The sequence below is a fragment of the Stigmatopora argus genome, chromosome 2 (assembly GCF_051989625.1).
Source record: "Stigmatopora argus isolate UIUO_Sarg chromosome 2, RoL_Sarg_1.0, whole genome shotgun sequence".
Taxonomy (NCBI): domain Eukaryota; kingdom Metazoa; phylum Chordata; class Actinopteri; order Syngnathiformes; family Syngnathidae; genus Stigmatopora; species Stigmatopora argus.
This window is the reverse complement of record NC_135388.1, coordinates 13,837,501-13,854,763: the sequence shown is the minus strand read 5'-3', so window position 1 is coordinate 13,854,763 and position 17,263 is coordinate 13,837,501. Positions and strand designations below refer to the sequence as shown.

The 17,263-nt window shown below is 38.1% G+C and overlaps 1 long non-coding RNA gene across 1 annotated transcript in view; it reads left to right on the top strand.

The window, feature by feature from the left end:
- The window catches only part of LOC144092745 (uncharacterized), a 33,840-nt gene that overhangs the window by 9,600 nt on the left and 6,977 nt on the right, over nucleotides 1–17,263 (top strand). The window contains exon 5 of the long non-coding RNA XR_013306141.1: nucleotides 9,543–9,688. This is a non-coding gene — a long non-coding RNA (uncharacterized LOC144092745). The remainder of the gene's footprint in view (nucleotides 1–9,542; nucleotides 9,689–17,263) is intronic.

The following is a 17,263-nucleotide window of genomic DNA, read 5'->3' as shown; positions in this document are numbered from 1 at the left end:
GAAGAATGGCAGAAGGTAGCGCAAAGCTCATTCATGAAGGACAGAGCCACGAATGGGTCAAATGGCTCCTGCCTGGGTTCCTCACCTGTTCAGAGACCAAGTCTATTCTGTGTAATAACTCCCAAAAGCGCAAGTCTATTCAGTGTAATAACTCCCAAAAGCACAAGTCTATTCAGTGTAATAACAGTTAAGAGAGCTCAGGTTAGAAGCGATCATTTCAGGAGTTTGGCACTTGTTTAGTGATTGAATTCTCCCGTAAGCTGTACCAGAAAGCACACGGGCAGAGAAGGTTTATACTGGCTGCCTTTAGGACCTTTTAAACATCTTGAATCCCATTTCAGATAGTCATATTGTTGTCTGAAGAAGTTTGTTGGAAAAGGAATATTTTTTGTATAGTATTGTTTGAGATTTATTCTATTTATATCAGTGGTATCTCATAGTATTTTAAGAGATAAATAGCAGCAAATGTTTTTTTTGCTCCTGGAAGGAAAAGGACACAAAACACCCTTCCATAAAAAAGCTAAATTTGTCCATCTTGGATTATATTTGAACTTATTTCATCGCCATTGAGGAAAAAAAATTCCATAAAGTCCTTGACAAACTGTCCGACAGTGATTTGATCTTTGACCTCTGCTACCTCAGCCATCTTGTGGCAGATATCATTCAAAATCAATAAGACAATCTTCCACTGGCAGCGGATGCATTTGCTCTTCCCTTGTAAACAAATTGACAAGGGCTGGCGTGGCTCGAATAAGAGTATAATAGACTGTGCTGAAAAGAGATGTACATGTTCTCAACACTTTGCTGGATCAGCAACTTAGATTCCCTGTTTTCGATGAGTTTATGACCCAGAGAAATTTGGCCCTAGTCCAAAAACAAAGTAACTAATGAGCAAGCTGTGTTTGTGTCTTAGCAGTCTTCCCTGCAGTCGCCCTTCCTTTTTTGTAGTGTTTTTGTTTTGTTTTATGCTTGAAAGAGACGGATATTCTTTTTCATTTAAAACCGTTTGTGATTTTGAAGAACCTGCATAGAAAAAGGAATGCAAACCCCTACTAGATAAGTGTCCTACTTAGCAATTACCTTCTATTACATTTCAAAAAGATATTCCTCCCCCACTCTCTGCTACACACCTTCCATGAAAATGTCTGGCATATGGTTGTATGCTTCTAGCTCATATCCCAAGGCCAGTTTCCCAGCTGGTACTCTGGGAGAACACAGAAAAGGGGGAGAGAAGCAAAGCAAGGAGAAGAAAACAAGACAGGAAGAAGATGAGATGAAGGTGGTGGTCATGTGCCTACTATCCCTCACAGGTCTTTGGCAGCTGTGTTGTAGGTTCAGCCTGTTAAGCACCTGATAATTAGTTTGCCCGTGAGGCATGAGTCATTATGTATCAAGAGTGACTAACAAGGCTCTGTTGGTGACAGAAGCTTTTTTTCTCTGTGATTTAACACTAAATGCAGATTCGATACCATCGTTTCACACAACCTACAATTGTGAATTAAGCACCTAAGATTTAGATTTTTTATGTTAAACCAATGGGTGGATGCTCTATAATTATTCAACACTGAAGTCCAGAGGCTGAATGCATTATAAATTATAGCCATGGAATAAAATGGTCGTAATTATTACTTTATTAAGATTATGATTGTGGTTATTATAATTATCCCTGTTATTATTGACTACTGTAACTTCTGGTCTGTAAGTTGCGCCCATATTCGTAAATGGTCTTAAACTTGTGTAGTGCTTTTCCACCTTTCAGGGATTGAGATCTTATTTAGCAGCATAAAGGAGCAACGTTGGGTTCAGTATCTTGGTCAAGGATACTTAGGCAAGGTCACCAGGGCAGGGAATCGGACCTGAACCTCTGGATTAGTAACAACAATTGTCCCACTGAGTCACTGGGACTGTCCCGAGGACCATTTGTTTATTTGCAAGCCGCACTGGACTATAAGGCGCTGGTGTCTGAAGGTACAATGCTGTGAAAATAGTGGTATCCCCTCATGGAGTTCAGGGGCTAAGGACTGCAAACACAGTAGCATGCAATCCACATTGTCAAACCACTCAGTGGCCCTCCTGTGCTGCATATTGAATCAGATCTTTTATTAGACTTGTATCCATTTTTTGACAGCTACCCTTGCATAGGAATAGTGTCTCGCTTCCCTCTCAAGAAGACCATGAATGAAAGATCATAACTTTATCACACCGTATATATATATATATATTTTTTTTCCTCGAATGACCGAAAATAGTCACTTTTTTGATAAAGGGCTAAAGGTCATAAGTACCCTGTAATATATACTATATCAAGATATCATCTCTTTTAGAACAAACTGATGTTATTACTTAATATTCTTATCAGTATATACTTTAATTTGAACATGCTCAAAAACATGCACGCTAAAAATAAATACAATATAAAAGCTGCGACTAGATTTCCTTTTAATTGAAGTAGAGGGTTATATGGATTTCTGAAGAATGCTGTTATTACTAGCAACTTCAAGTAGTCATTAAAGAGGTTCGACAAACTTGGATTAAGTTAGGTGCACGTAACATTCATTTATCAAGGGACTGCTCATACATGTCGGTTATTATGATTGCTGCACCGCAGTGCCTTTTAACTGCCTATAACCTGCAAAGCAATCTTGTCTTAAAAGGGTTAGGACAACTCCCTTGCACCAGCCCCGCAACATCCATCATGTTTCTCACTAACCAGATCATAGCTTCAATCATGGGTAAGATTACACATTTCTCTATTAATCTCCAATATGAAGCAGATCCATTTGTGATGGCGAACTGGCCTGCGAGGCCATCCCTTAACGTGGTATCTCCAAATCTAATTAGTGAGCTTAAAGACATGTTACTGAGGGTCACAGGAGATATAGATTGGTCTACATCTCCCCTTCCTGTGGTTGGATTGTTGCAAGAATGAATAGTTTGATGTTTTCTGGCACCCTGGGATTTTTGTTCATGTTACCTTGTATAGATGGAAAGAAATGTAATGTAACAATATATTTTAATGCTGAGCATTTGGACTTTGTACTATCCATATTTTAAGTCTATTAACGTCTCCTGAAGGTGTGTCCAAGTCTCAAAAGTTTTAATGAATGGCAAGGATGAGAACATTTCATTAAGAATCCAACAGGTCACATTTGATGCTGTGTCTTAGCAGACTGGCTTTCCAGATGGAAGATTAAATAAAATAGTAAGCCAGTGTTTGAGATATGTGATGATGGAGGGGCCTCGTCTTTCTCACACGGCTGCCAGGCTGAGTGCTGTTGAAATCTTTTATGTGAGAAGTCGGGATAACACTTGGCTGACATCCACAGTTTATCCATCAGAATTTCATGTTGTCAGAAGTTGTGAGCAGACTTGATATCTTTTCTAAATGAATAAAAATTACCATTATACTCACACCACCATATTTTAGCTCAAATCTTTAAAATGATCTGTAGTTTTGGTTTACGTGATAATCAAGTGAGAATGAGTGCATTTTTTATGATTTCATTTCATATTCACTTGTACTTGTAGTACTAATACACACAAGTTCACGTGCATGAAGTGAATGGATACACATTTTAGTTCAAGTACATGCAAGTACACATGTACATAGTACAAGTAGCTATAGTTGAGGACAATTAAGTACATGTTATTGTAGTAAAAGTAAAAGTAATTTTAGTAAGTAAGTGCACGACGTTAATGCATATATTTGATTTATTTCTGCAAACATAGTTCATGAAGCCTAAAGGGCTCTGGCAACCTGGACGAGTTAAAGAACTTATCTCATAATTGACTTATTGAGTTCTCTCAAATTCCAACTTTTACAGGCTAACAATTGACTTTTAAGATAAAAAATCCTCATTTTAATCATTGAGAAGCGCATTAGAAACACATACTCAAGAATCAAGCATCTCAAGAGGACATTCACTAAAGAAAAATGGTTAGCACATTAATATCTTGCACAATTGTGTATAAATTTAGGATGAAAAATAGTTGTGTTTATAGACAGGACTTCTGGTTATTTTATTCCTGATAATAGCTTGACCCAGGAAAACAGCATACAGTAGGTATCAGTGGTAATTAGAGTACCTCATTTGGAGGACATAATATCAGTGATGGAGATGATGTAGATTACGCCGATGATGTATTAGGGCTTTATTTAGCCTTCTTAGATCAACGAACATTTAGGAGCAGAGCAATAAGCCTGCAAGAAACTATCTGGTTTCTTCATGTGACTTGGCCTGGACACGCAGGAGCAGGAGGAGGAGTGGGATCCTCTTACAATGAGGAACAGCGAGCGTTGGGACAGATCTGTTTACTCAGGGAAGTTCATTGATCGGGGGTAAAGGTGGCCATGCGGTTGAAGGTGCACGTGAGGAGGAGCAAGTCACCGTGGCTATTGATCATGCGTCATGCTCCTGCCATAACCTCCCTACTATATCCGTGCTTTTATTGCATTGCAATGCCATTTCAGATTGAAATAGCAGGAATATACAATATGTGCTCATGAAGGGGGTCCATTGGGAGAGGTTGGGTTTTGTCTTCTTATATTTATATAATTATATTTTTTTTAAGCTTGAAGCAATATACGTAGTTGTAAAATGAGAATTGCAATCTATGTAAATAAAATGTGTTTTCCTCAGCTTTCATGAAAAGTTATATTGTTTTATCTAATGAACAGGTGCTCCATTAAAAGTGCAATTATAGTGTACCGGGTGGGAGATAAAATGCACTGGAGTGCAGTGACATCCACTTTATTTAGTATTAGAAATACCACATTAATTATTCAAGTGCGGTGCTGAAGACTAGGGGAAAAAAACATTGGGCGGCACCTTTTGCATAGCAGGCCTTGTATGTCTTTTACTGATCTTGTTCCAGAAGCAGGTATGTTCTAAAATTGAGCATTATCATTAAAATTGCTGGTTTGAGTTGTGTAAATCTAGTTGATATCATGAGAGTGTGAAGGTTGTGTGGATAAAAGAGCAGACTTCAATTCCACTAGAAGGAGAAAAGTGATGGTGAAGGGTAAAGGCAGAGGTGAGAGTAAAATGGTTGCTCAAGATTGTTTGCGGTGTCATTTCTAGTTGTTCAATTTTAGTCCTCTGCTGTCGAGATGGCCATTTCTCTGTCATCCATGCTGAGGTTAGGGTTTTTAGATTGAGGGCAAAGCCAGGAACCGTCTGTTTGTTTTGAGCAAAGGCATCGTCAATAGAGAGGCAGCAGAGCTAGAATTATTTGCCGAGTTAATAGCGGTTTGATGATGTCATTTTCAGTGACCTGGAGATAAATTGACCCCTGTTGTGTGAGGATTCCCTAAATGCCACCTACACAATCATGGTCGAAGTGTCTCTGGGCTGCTCCGTTTGGGTTTGTTTTGTCTATGACACACACACACACACACACACACACACACACACACACACACACACACACACACACACACACGTGCACACACACAGTATACATGCCAACACACCAAATATGAAGCTCCCATTTGAATTGCTGACCCATACCTCCATGTGTTCTAAAAATGTGTTCATTAAATGTCAGTAGGAATTAGATTCCCAAGAGAGATGATGAAATGACTTATTCATTATGAGAGCATTTTGCAATGAACCACACTACTGATCAGCCCAGCACAAGCCAGTGCTGCCAAAATTAATCATTTGCAGGAGCTGCCTAGATAGGATTTAACAACAATCCAATTTTATTTGGGTTTACAAGATGTGCAAAAAGCTACAATTATGGGTTCTTTTTTCTTCAAATGAGAGATACATAATTCATGCTCATATCTTGCATACCAGGATTGTCTGACCATGCAACAGATTTAGGGACTTTGTTCAATTGAAATAATTGTCATTCTTTTGAACTAAACATGCAAGATAATATTAGAAATATGAATTTAAGTGTTAGAGGCATTCCTGGAGATATCGTTCAAGACTATCTTGAAAACATGATCGTAAATATGGGGGGGGACCTCTTTATTTGAATGACAACTCTTTCCAGACAACAACTGAGAGATTTTTTTTCCAGAACGTTAAGATATGGCATGGACATTTTTAGACTGATGTGATTTGCTTTTTTATCTTATTATGAACAGTATGTTATTTTTGAGATTTCCTCATTTAATTCATTTTCCTTGTTTTTTTTCTTTCTTATACAAGCTCAGCGATGTTAAGAGAAAACAGTGTACCGACTCTGCAGTTCTTGATCATAAATAATACAAAGCGAGAGGACTTTCAGTGCGTGTGAAATGGCATTGTTCACAGTTTGTGTCACATCAGTGAATGTTTAACTAGGCACAACAAAAGCTTTTCAATATTTTAGAATGCAGGGACCTACTGTGGCTGCACTGATGCTCTCTGACGACAGCCCTCTCCTCTCCTATCCTGTCTGATGTCATATCCTCTTCTGAGTCGTCTTCTTTGCCTTGTTTCCTAAACCTCTTAAAACACTGCCTCAAAAAGTGTTTTCATCATCCTGTGGCCTCAGTTTTTACGCAAAGAAACCAAACATGGTCCCAACTTTCCATTTACATCACTCTGTCTCCTTTTTACTAATGGCCATTTTAATGGACAAATGAGTCTCTTGCCACAAAATTATGACCATTTGTGCCATCTTTCAAAAGGAGTAAGTGATTAGTTTACTTCCAAACTATTGTGATAATTTGTATTGTTTCTCAATCTGTATATTCTCAAGGACAAAGTATTTGGTACATATTGGTGCTTTCATATTGGATGATGTTAAATGTGAGTACCTTATGATTTGGTCCAATTTGTGTTTTACTGTGACATCAATCAAACAGTTAACAGGTACATTTGTTTGTGTCTCGGAAGTCCAGTAAAAAGCCTGAAATAATTAACTCTGACCTCATTGAACAGATGGGCCACAGGAACAGTTTGGTTGAAAGAAAAACAAAGATAATTCTTCTTGTGTTTACATTCTGTATCTCATTTTTGCTCCATTTTTAAGCCCCACGTCTGTTCAGATGTGCTTGTCTCCTGAATAAACCTCAGATTTTCACGTGTGCAGGGACTTGTCTGATTAGGCATCAGCTAATCAGATGTGACCAAGCAGGCTTTTAAGTCACACATCATCATGCATAAGGACTGCTCAAATGTTGATGGGTGCATGAGACATTAACTGTCGAGCATTATGATGGGACAGGGCACTTCCTTTGAGTTTATAACCTCCGGAGGACATCTGGCTACATTTTGTCTGCCGCATCTTGGCGGATGTTTTTTTGTGTGTTGTTTTGAGCATTTCTCTCTGTCTTTCCTTGGATCAAATTTGCGAGTTATTTGAGCGCAAGAAAAGTTTTTGGGACAATGACCTTGAGGGAAATTTCTGTTATGTTGACACTAAATTTGCATGTGTTGAACAGTTCATCATAATGGACTGAATGCTATAATTAAATTTAGTTTTAGTTTTTTCTCAAAAAAAGAAGTGGGCCAAAATGTCCTCATTTTGCCAAATTTCACGATCTTTTTTTTGTACCTTAAAAGACTTTAAGGTACAAAAAAAGATCGTGAAATTTGGCAAAATGAGGAGATTTCGGCCCACTTCTTTTTCTGAGAAAAAACTAAAACTAGATTGAATTATAGCATTCAGTCCATTTATGATGAACCGTTCAACACTTGCAAATTTAGTGTCAACATCACAGAAATTTCAATAGAAACCCTTTCTGTGCTTCGAGAGGCTACTCATCTTCATCCTTGGCTGTGCCACCTTTCAATCATACTATAGACATCTTTTAAATAGTGTTTTGGATCTATTGCTTAATAAAACAAGAAATAATGACAGCATACATTTCCCCTTCGTAGGGGAAGAAATCCTTCTCTGCATTTCTTATGAAAACAAAACCTGAAAATTTCCAGCGATATGAAACATACAATTTTTATTGCAAAGCTGCAATATAATACATGAAATATTTTTCCTTATGCTAACAGAAATAATGTTGGCCGTAAGGTAGTTTCACCATTGTGACATTCTGACTTAACGAGCAAAAAAAGCTTTAAACAGTCATAAAGGAAGGTGGCTGAGATGAATCAAAAGAGACAGGCAACTGCCTAATGTTTCCAACAAAAACTCACAAGATAGATAAGCAGCTAAAGCCATATGACAAGTGACAATAAAGCAGATATGAATGGAGACGTGCATATTTTGTCACAGGAGGAGCTGCAAGGCACTGTTCTGATGCTTAGCCTGAGGCTGTGGTAGGCTGGAAGGAATGTTACACTACGGTTATGTGTGATCCCTTTCTATGCACGAGCACAGATATCACCGAGAATGTTACATGTACCAAAGTTGTTCACATATTGCAGCCGGTTTAGATATAAACATCATGTCATTTTGATGACGTAAAACACACAATGTAAATTGCAGTCAAGTGTAATCCAGATGACAACAACAAAGCTGAAGTCTTTAAAGCTGTGTGCAAATTCGAGTCACTGAACAATTACTTGTCCTGCAAAGAATGGATGTTTAATCAATGTATGGATCCTGCCCCCTGTTGTTAATAATGAAAATTACATCTATAATCAATTTAACAATGCTCATTGTTAAGGGTTGTCACAGTGCAAATGAGCCCTGAGTGTGTGTGGTGGCGGATGGGGGTCCTCTTATTGAATTTCTTTTGAGGATGTTCAAACATTAAAACTATGGAGTTGAGTTGAATCAGAAATTGTACCTTACAAAAAAAATGTGTTTTGAACAGCAGCGTGCTGTACAAGTGGTTGGTGCGATGGAGAAGTGGTTGGCGCATTGGCCTCACAGTTCTGGGATTGAGGGTTTGCTCAAAAGTGGGTCCTCATGGTGTTCGCGTTTGCATATTCTCCCCGGGCTAGCGTGGGCTTCTTATGGGTACGCTGGTTTCTTCCCCCTTGCCAAAAATCATGCAAGGTGGGCTGGTTGAATATGCCAAATTGCCACTCCGTATTGGATTGGATAACTTTATTCATCCCGTATTCAGGAAATTTCGTCGTATGAATGTGAGTGTGTATGGTTGTCTGTCTCCTTGTGCCCTGTGATTGGCTGGCCACTGATTCAGGGTGCCCCCCATCTGGTCCCCATAGGGATAGCTCCAGCACCACGCCCGACTCTTACTTTTAAATAGATGTCCACTGTAGTGGCCACTGTCCCTATATGTTAAGAAGGTGCATTTTTGAATGCTAGAAAAATATGGCTGCCATGATATGACTCTTTACAAAGAATCTCATGCCCTCTCCCTGCAGCAACACCCCTGAATCAAATAATCAGGATGTTATCAAGCTTCTGGACAGCTTGCTGATGAGTTGATCAATTGATTCAGGTGTGGTAAAGGAGGGGGATATGGACAAATTAATTTATAATCATGTAATCTTTCAGATTGACTGAAAATTCTAATACACAGCTCAAAACAAATAAAAAATGTAAAGCTGTTCCTAGTATATCTCATACATTCAAGTCCATTTCAAGCTACCTCCACGTTTTTATCTGCTAATGGCATCAAGTCTCTTAGCTAGACTAAACTGTATTTCTTACTGACGACCTCCTGTTGTTTGCAGGGAACGCAGCCTCCTCTTCTGGACAAAAATGAAAGCGGCAAAACAAGTGATGACGCCCTCAAAGGTGTCGTGTGGCGTCTAACAACCCTTGTTGCTTGCTATGAGTCCTACAAATCAAGTTTACAGCAATCATGGTGGTTCTTCAGGTAATGAAATAGCATTTCATCATGGTCAGTTGAGTGATGCTAAATGCTTTAAAAAAAAATCTAGCTACTGAGTCTCTGGTGTCCCTTAGGAAATCTTCAAATCTCAAATATCTAGCCACACGTTCTCAATAGATAAGCAGTTATTTGACTTGAGAAAAATCATATTATTGCCAAGGGAAGCATTAAAAAGTATTTCATGATCGATGTATCTGATTAGTTTGCTTTGACAGTGGGAGCTAATCAGGCCAAAACAATCAATATGGTGTGGTTGTCACATCACCTCGTGTTCCTTTCTTCAGATAACTACAATGTAAATGATTGGGCACCAGTGGTAAATCTGCTGGGACGCATTCTAAACTCTTGCTGCATTGCATGGTGCATGTGGGAATCTATGCACACACTTAACTCTTCTTAATCACTAGCGCTGAGAAATCATTTCCTTTTAGGCAGCCCTCTCTATGAACGTATTTCTGAGTTCTCGATTATTTGTTTCTTGATCCGGTTATATATTCTGTAAATCTTACAGCCATTGAGGGAATGCTGTAATGGACAGAAATTTCCAGAGTCACTTATAAATATAGTTTAAAGAACTGGATTTGATGTTGTGAGCTAAATTTGTACTTTTGTAGATGTATACATCATGAAACATGATTTTGCTTAGGGTGATGCACCCCAAATGAGTTCTTCGATGAAGCAAGGTACATGTAGAACCTGAACCAAAAACTCATCATTCAAAGTGCTGAAACAAAGAGATTGAAAAAAATGTATCCATTTTAAGCAGCAAGTTTTTCCCCCATATAAGCATAGTGACAACATTGAAAATAGACACACGGGGGGAAAAAAAAATACATTTATATCCAGCAGCAGATCTAATCACTCTACAACTGCTGTTTTTTTTTAAAAATACATTTGCGATAAATTATCCACTCATTTGCAACAGTACTCGTATAGAGGAAGAGGAGCAATACTGCTAGTTTCTCTACCCCTTTGTCACATCTCATTTACAGGTAGTAACAGCTAAACAAAATGTGTCAGCGTGGGTGACTTACATTTCCAATAGAGCTGCTCTTTTTTTTTTGATCCCATAGAAAGCCACAACAAATAAGAAGGAATAATGTGGGTGGGGTTTTTGTATTGTATCACAACCATCTAAATGTTGAAATAATGGTGAACGGGATTTAAGATGAGAAAAGATTTATTAGAGTTCACGATTAATTAATAAATGCACTGTTTAATTTGTGATATCTATGCCATTCAGCACATGATGAACTGGTAACATTTATTAATGGAGAAAATCCATTCTTCCAACAAAAATATTCAAATCTGCATTGTGATTTGATTGAATAGTTAACAATAAATAAATAAAAAACGCTAATCACCAGAAGAAAGGAAGGAAAATGGAAGAAAAAAGGTTCACCTGCACAGGACACTGAAAAAGCTAAGTGGATGAAACACAAGGAGCAGGAATGTCAACTTACTTGTATACACTAATGAAGATAAAAGTCAAGGAAAAGAAACACAGGAAATCAAGACAAGACAAACTACCAAAACCAGAAGATAAGGTCATTATTTCCCTTACTATTATTAGCCATTTATACTAAGTACAATTTATCCTCACTAAAGTCATGTCATCTGGAGCCTACTCCAGCTGACTTTGGGCACTGGCTTGTTGGTCGCAAGCCAATCTTTTTGGCACATACAGGAAAAACAAGCATTCAAACTGACAAACAACACAAAAACTGAGTCTTGAATCCAACAGCTGTGCTTATTTTTGGAATCTGAAAAACAGACAAACTCATAGGCAGAGGGAAAGCTGGTTTCCAGGATGATTAATCCATGACAATTCTGGGGTCCAGGGTTTGATCCCAGGTGACCTGTTCTCCCCAGGCTTGTGTGGGTTTTTGCCAGGTACTCCGGTTTCCTCCCACATTCCAAAAACATCAAGGGTAAGGTGGTTGAACACTCTAAATTGGCCCTGGGTATGAGTGTGAGTGTGAATGGATGTCCATCTCCTTCTGCTCTGCGATAGGCTGGCTAACCTGTTGGTTCTTTTTGGATCAACAACGGATTGAAGCCGAGCAGCTTCTTCAAGTCACAATAGACAACAATGAAACCGACTTCTTAACTATTTATTAATCCAGTAGTCAATTATGATTCTAACCCAAAAGAACATCAAAAAATATATAATTAGTTCCTGAGTGTAAAACTTCCTAGAACATTTTTTTCCAGTGTGTCTCATACAGGATGCACAATCCAGAGCAGATGTATCTTTTTGTAGCTTAGAAATGTTTCCTTTTTGAAAAACGAGGAAAAACACAAAACCCAATAGAAGAGTGACAGCAGTTGATGTGTGTCATATAAGAGCATGTTATAATCTAAATGTCTTTGTGTGGGAGGAGGGGGGGGTGCTAGTGGGCGGATGATGTATGTGTCAGCCTGCCAAGAGAACAGAGAGCCCCTGACTCCCCCTCTTGACAAAGTTAGGTAATTAACGACAGAGCCTATTAAAGGGGGAATATTCAGCCAGTGATAAATGGCTTTAATAACAGGGCCATGTTCTCTCTAACAGAGACAGATCCTCCCGCCATCGTCTCCCTGCCCACCAGATAAAAACTACCCAGACTCCCGGCTCACCACCCTCTTTATCTTGCCTTCTCCCAACGGACGCCGTCTCTTCCATTTTCTCTGTTGCTCTTTCCGTAGTCCTCATATAGAGGAAAGAAAAGTTCCATCTGTCAGTATGTCAAGAGGATTTTTCTGCAAGGTTGAATTTGGTCTCATTTTCATCTGCTTGCATGTGTACGGGTGCTGTTACACGCTTGATGAAAGGGGGCATGCAAATTGGACAGTGAAATTGCGCAAGGGCCAATTTATGTGGCCATGCGGCACGTTAACGGGAGTCGTGCTTCTAGTCAATGTGTCCTGGTGGGTTTCGGGGTCAAGGGCTGACCACTGGGGTCACATCCATCACAGCACCTCAGTGTGAGGTGTACGTATGTCCTTATTAGGAAACAACATTGAAAGGGCTGAAAAGTGTCTTCTTATTCAAATTCATATTATCACATAGACAGTTAAACACCTGCAGATTCAGAGATTTTTAGAACACTACATTAATTCAACATTGTTTACACACACATATATTTGGTAAACTTGGGTGGACCCTGAAGACAAGCATCCACCATTTATGTGCGACTGTTACAATTATATTTGACACATTGAAACTAAATTGCAGCTCCAGGTTTAGAGTAGAAAATGTAACACACAACACACTAAATCCTCCCCATTGTCTGACCTTCACCAAAGCTATCACTTTAGTTTGTGGAGAGAAAACAAATATTCCAATAAATTGTGTAAATCGACCATTAGGTTGGCATGGAAGTTAAGAACAGTGAAGCATGACTTGATGCGTGCTGCCAATTCAAAAACGCCTGCTCCTTCGGTTGTACCGAAAGAACAGCCATGCATCAGTCATTGAACTGCTTCCCAGTATTCAGAGCTCTCTCACAGGACTAAAGTAAGCGAGTCCATTAAATACACATGAGAATCTAATTAGGGCCCCCCTTGTGCCTGAGTCTGGGAGGTAAGAGTCATAGGGGACTCACACTGCGAAGACATGACACAAAGTGAGCACAGTACTGCAAATTAATAGAGCATGGCCAAGTACCACCGAGCGATTCGTAACATGAATGTTGTGACATTTAAGTCCACCGAATATTATTTTGTCGAATAGTACATTTTAAATGACTGAGATACATAGAGAACTTTGAATGAAGTCAGCTCATGTTGAAATTTGACTTCACCGCTTCATTCATCATTAGATGAATGATCAATTAGGCTGAACAAGATTAGCATCGTTGATCATTTGGTTAATCTGTTCTTAATTGAAGTAGAAAGGGGGACTCTTGACTATATTTCCTATTATAATCAGCTTGATAATAACATTTGATTAATTGTAGCAGTCTTCCCTCCACTGCTGTGTGCCACAAGAGATATGACTGTGAATATGATTCTCATTCATGCAGGGGTGCAGTGACTGATGTCATTTAAATTACACCTCCTCTGAGCAAAGTATTCAGGAATACTCCAATGCATGGAAATTCATCGCTAATTGATATCACACAAATGAAGGGCGGCAGAATTTGATTACAATGACGAAGCAGTCTTTAATTAAAATGAGCCGTATCATAAGCTCCAGAGTGAATACATGAGTCTGAACTACTGTACTTAATATTCCATGATTCTGGTAATGCAAGGAATCTCGATACATGCAGCGGGAAATCATTCGACGATTGCTAGGATACAAAAACACAAGACATTTCTAAATAGGTTTTTAAAAAACTGTTTCTTTTTCACACTTTCCCTGCGCAATCTGTCAGAATCCTTGTCTTTTACGCAGAGTATAAGACAAGGGTGTCAGACTCGGGTTGGTTCGCGGGCCGATTTAACGTCAACTTGATTTCACGTGGGCCGGACCATTTTAGATATAATATTTATTTTTTTAATAAATTGATTAAAATAACTGGATTAAAAGCCCTGGATATTCAGTTTTTTTATAGATCTAAAGCAATGTTTATTGTAGCTTTTTTATATATATTTTTAGATTTTACAAAATGATTTTTGAACTAAAAACAGAAAAAAATGGATTAAAAAATTACAATTATTGATTTAAAAGGGGGAAAATCAGGAAATTTAATATACATCTATACTCTTCATTTTAATTTGATCCTAAAACAGAAAGTCGGCACTCATGATTTACTTTCCCGGGCCACACAAAATGATGCGGCGGGTCAGATTTGACCCCCGGGCCGCAGCTTTGACACACGTGGTATAAGAGAATATTTCAACATTTCTAAAAAACAAAAACAGTGCCCTCTTATCAGCAACAGTTTATTATTGTAACGTTGTCGTGAAAGAAAGTGTCTTGCTTAACAGAGAGTTTTGGGAAACCTTTTCTTGCAACTTATTGGTTCCTTTTTCAAACATTAACACTCTTTGGGACACAAATTATTACGCAACAAGATACTAACACACCCCTAATAGATAAGTTTTGCAACATGTGATGCAATTTTTCCTTTTTAAATGTTTGTTGAATTCCATTCCAAATTTACAATTTCAGAATATTGATTTACACAGACTAGAAAAATAAAAATAAAAAACATACTCTACTTATACTCTGATGATTGTAAAGGTGCTAACAACCTCCCCAGTTCCATCCCCATCATCTGTTTGCATGAGGAGCGTCAAACAAATACATATATGTGATAAAATATCATACTCACTCTTCTGAAACACATTCATAAACACACTCTCACACACAACTGAAACTTCTCACACAACCACTAACATGGTCTCCCTCACTTCTGAAATGCTCGCACTGTACTTACAAACAATATTGAAACATTCTCACACACAATTGAGATTTTTCCATTGTGAATTGTGCTCCTGTAATATATTGGAATGTTTTCATATTCACATCCTACCAAAATGCTTTAGAATATACCAAAGTGACCATCACAGTTGAGTGTATGAATCTACTATAACTTTTAGTATAGTGTGTTGGAGCTTTTCAGTAGTAAGGCACATAATATTTTAGTAGTTTTGGTGAGAGTTGTTGAGTAAGTAAGCTGGAAAGAATTGTGAGACGGTTTTAGTACTGCTTCAGTAGAGTGTCTTAAAGCACTTCAGTACTTTGTCTGCAAAAAGTTTCAGTTATGCTTTCATAGAGTTGTAGAGTAGTGTGCTAGAGTGTTTTAGAACAATGTTGGTATTTGTATTTCACTAGTATGCGTGCGCGTATTTCTGTTTTGTCAGTCATGAAAGCGCGGACGACCAATTCAACTTCAAAATAATGGAACTCTGAAAATGGGACTACTGAGTAACTACTTGAATTGAACCTAAATTGATCATATAGCATAAGTAGCATAGACCTTTACTGCTCACGTTTGTAAATATTTTATGGTGATATAGGGCTGTCTCAAGTGTTTTGTATCGAAATGTATTTACTCAAAGGCAATAGCGACCAAAGGAAACCGATGCTCTCATATGCGTTTCATCACAAAAGTGTAATTGAATACCAATTGCTGCATTATTGTAATGGTAATCTTTTGTACAACATTCTAAACCACAAGAAAAATGTGTTTATGCTGAGTAGAAAAGGCAAAACTTGACACATTTGCATAACTAGAAGGCAATTGCACTAAAGTGAATATTTGTTTAAAATGTGATTCAAGAAATGAGTCGTATTAGACATTAGCATCCTAAATGAATTTGCAAATCTATATTTGCAACAGTGCATATTTTTCCCCAACATGTTGTTGATAACTAATTCAAAGATAGCTCGATAGATTTCTTTTGTTATAGTCGCTAAATGAGCTATTTTTAGTATTTGACGGTTTTGGAATTGCAACACTTGTTGCTAAACATTTTCTGCATTCCTGTTCTTTTTATGTACAGTGTGATTGTCTTTTGAGCTCAATAGTCACTGACAACAGGTCAACTATTATGCCAAGATATCTATTAGATCAATTAAAAAAACATCCTTCATTCATAATCCCCCTCAGAAAAAAGAACAAAATAAATTCTTCCACAATACAGACATCCTCTCGTTTGCACTGAATACTTACCAGGACACGGCTTCCACATCCCAAAGCGCGCAAAATAAATTACATTATGGATTGTTATGTAATTACAGCACACACAAAAGTATGATCGAGCAAGAAAATTGAGTTCTGAATATTTCATAATGTACAACACCATCTTTGTTGAGGAAATTATTAAGTGATAGCAAGGTAATTTTCAGAGTAGGTAAAGGTCGATTGTGAGGCACCTGAGAGCAGTAATTGGAATATTGTAGCAATACAAAGGAGTCATTCAAGGATGAACACGCCTGTCGTTCACCAAAAAGACATCATTACTCTTCACTGAGACAAGCACACTCTCTTACCAGCCATCAAACCCCATCGAGATATAGTCATTAGAGGTTATTTATTTGACATACCATTCACACTAATGTGACAAATATGTACTTTTGTTTGGGTGTGTGTGTGGGTGTGAGTGTGTGGGTGTCTGCAGATGAGCTGCAACATCTCTCTCTTCAAGGACAAGGTCCAGTGAAATCTTTGGCACGGATGAAAGTTGACTTTAGCAATGCTGATAATGACTATTGTTGAAACACCACCATTTTTGTACATAACACGAAAAGAAATATCTTTATTACCATAGAAAGAAAAGGGCTTAAGGTTGGATCGAACTGTCACTTAATAGAAATAGGGATGTGAAAGAATAATTTTGTCGCCTGTAGAAAACATGCCTGTTTTGAAAAATGTCATCTTTAAAAGGCAAATCTAAATGTCAGGCAGACAGATACACAAAAATGAGCACTGCCTTCTGGGCTTCCAACACAAAAAAGTGTGAGAATCCTATTTTTCCCAGTTGAAATGAAGTGCAATTACCCTAACATCAAGCATACAAAGCAGCTCGCACCCATTTATGCTCACATAGCCTGGAGTTAAACACGGGAGCCTCAGCAGCATTATTCTGCCAAACGCAATCAAAGGGAAAAAATGCTTATTTAAT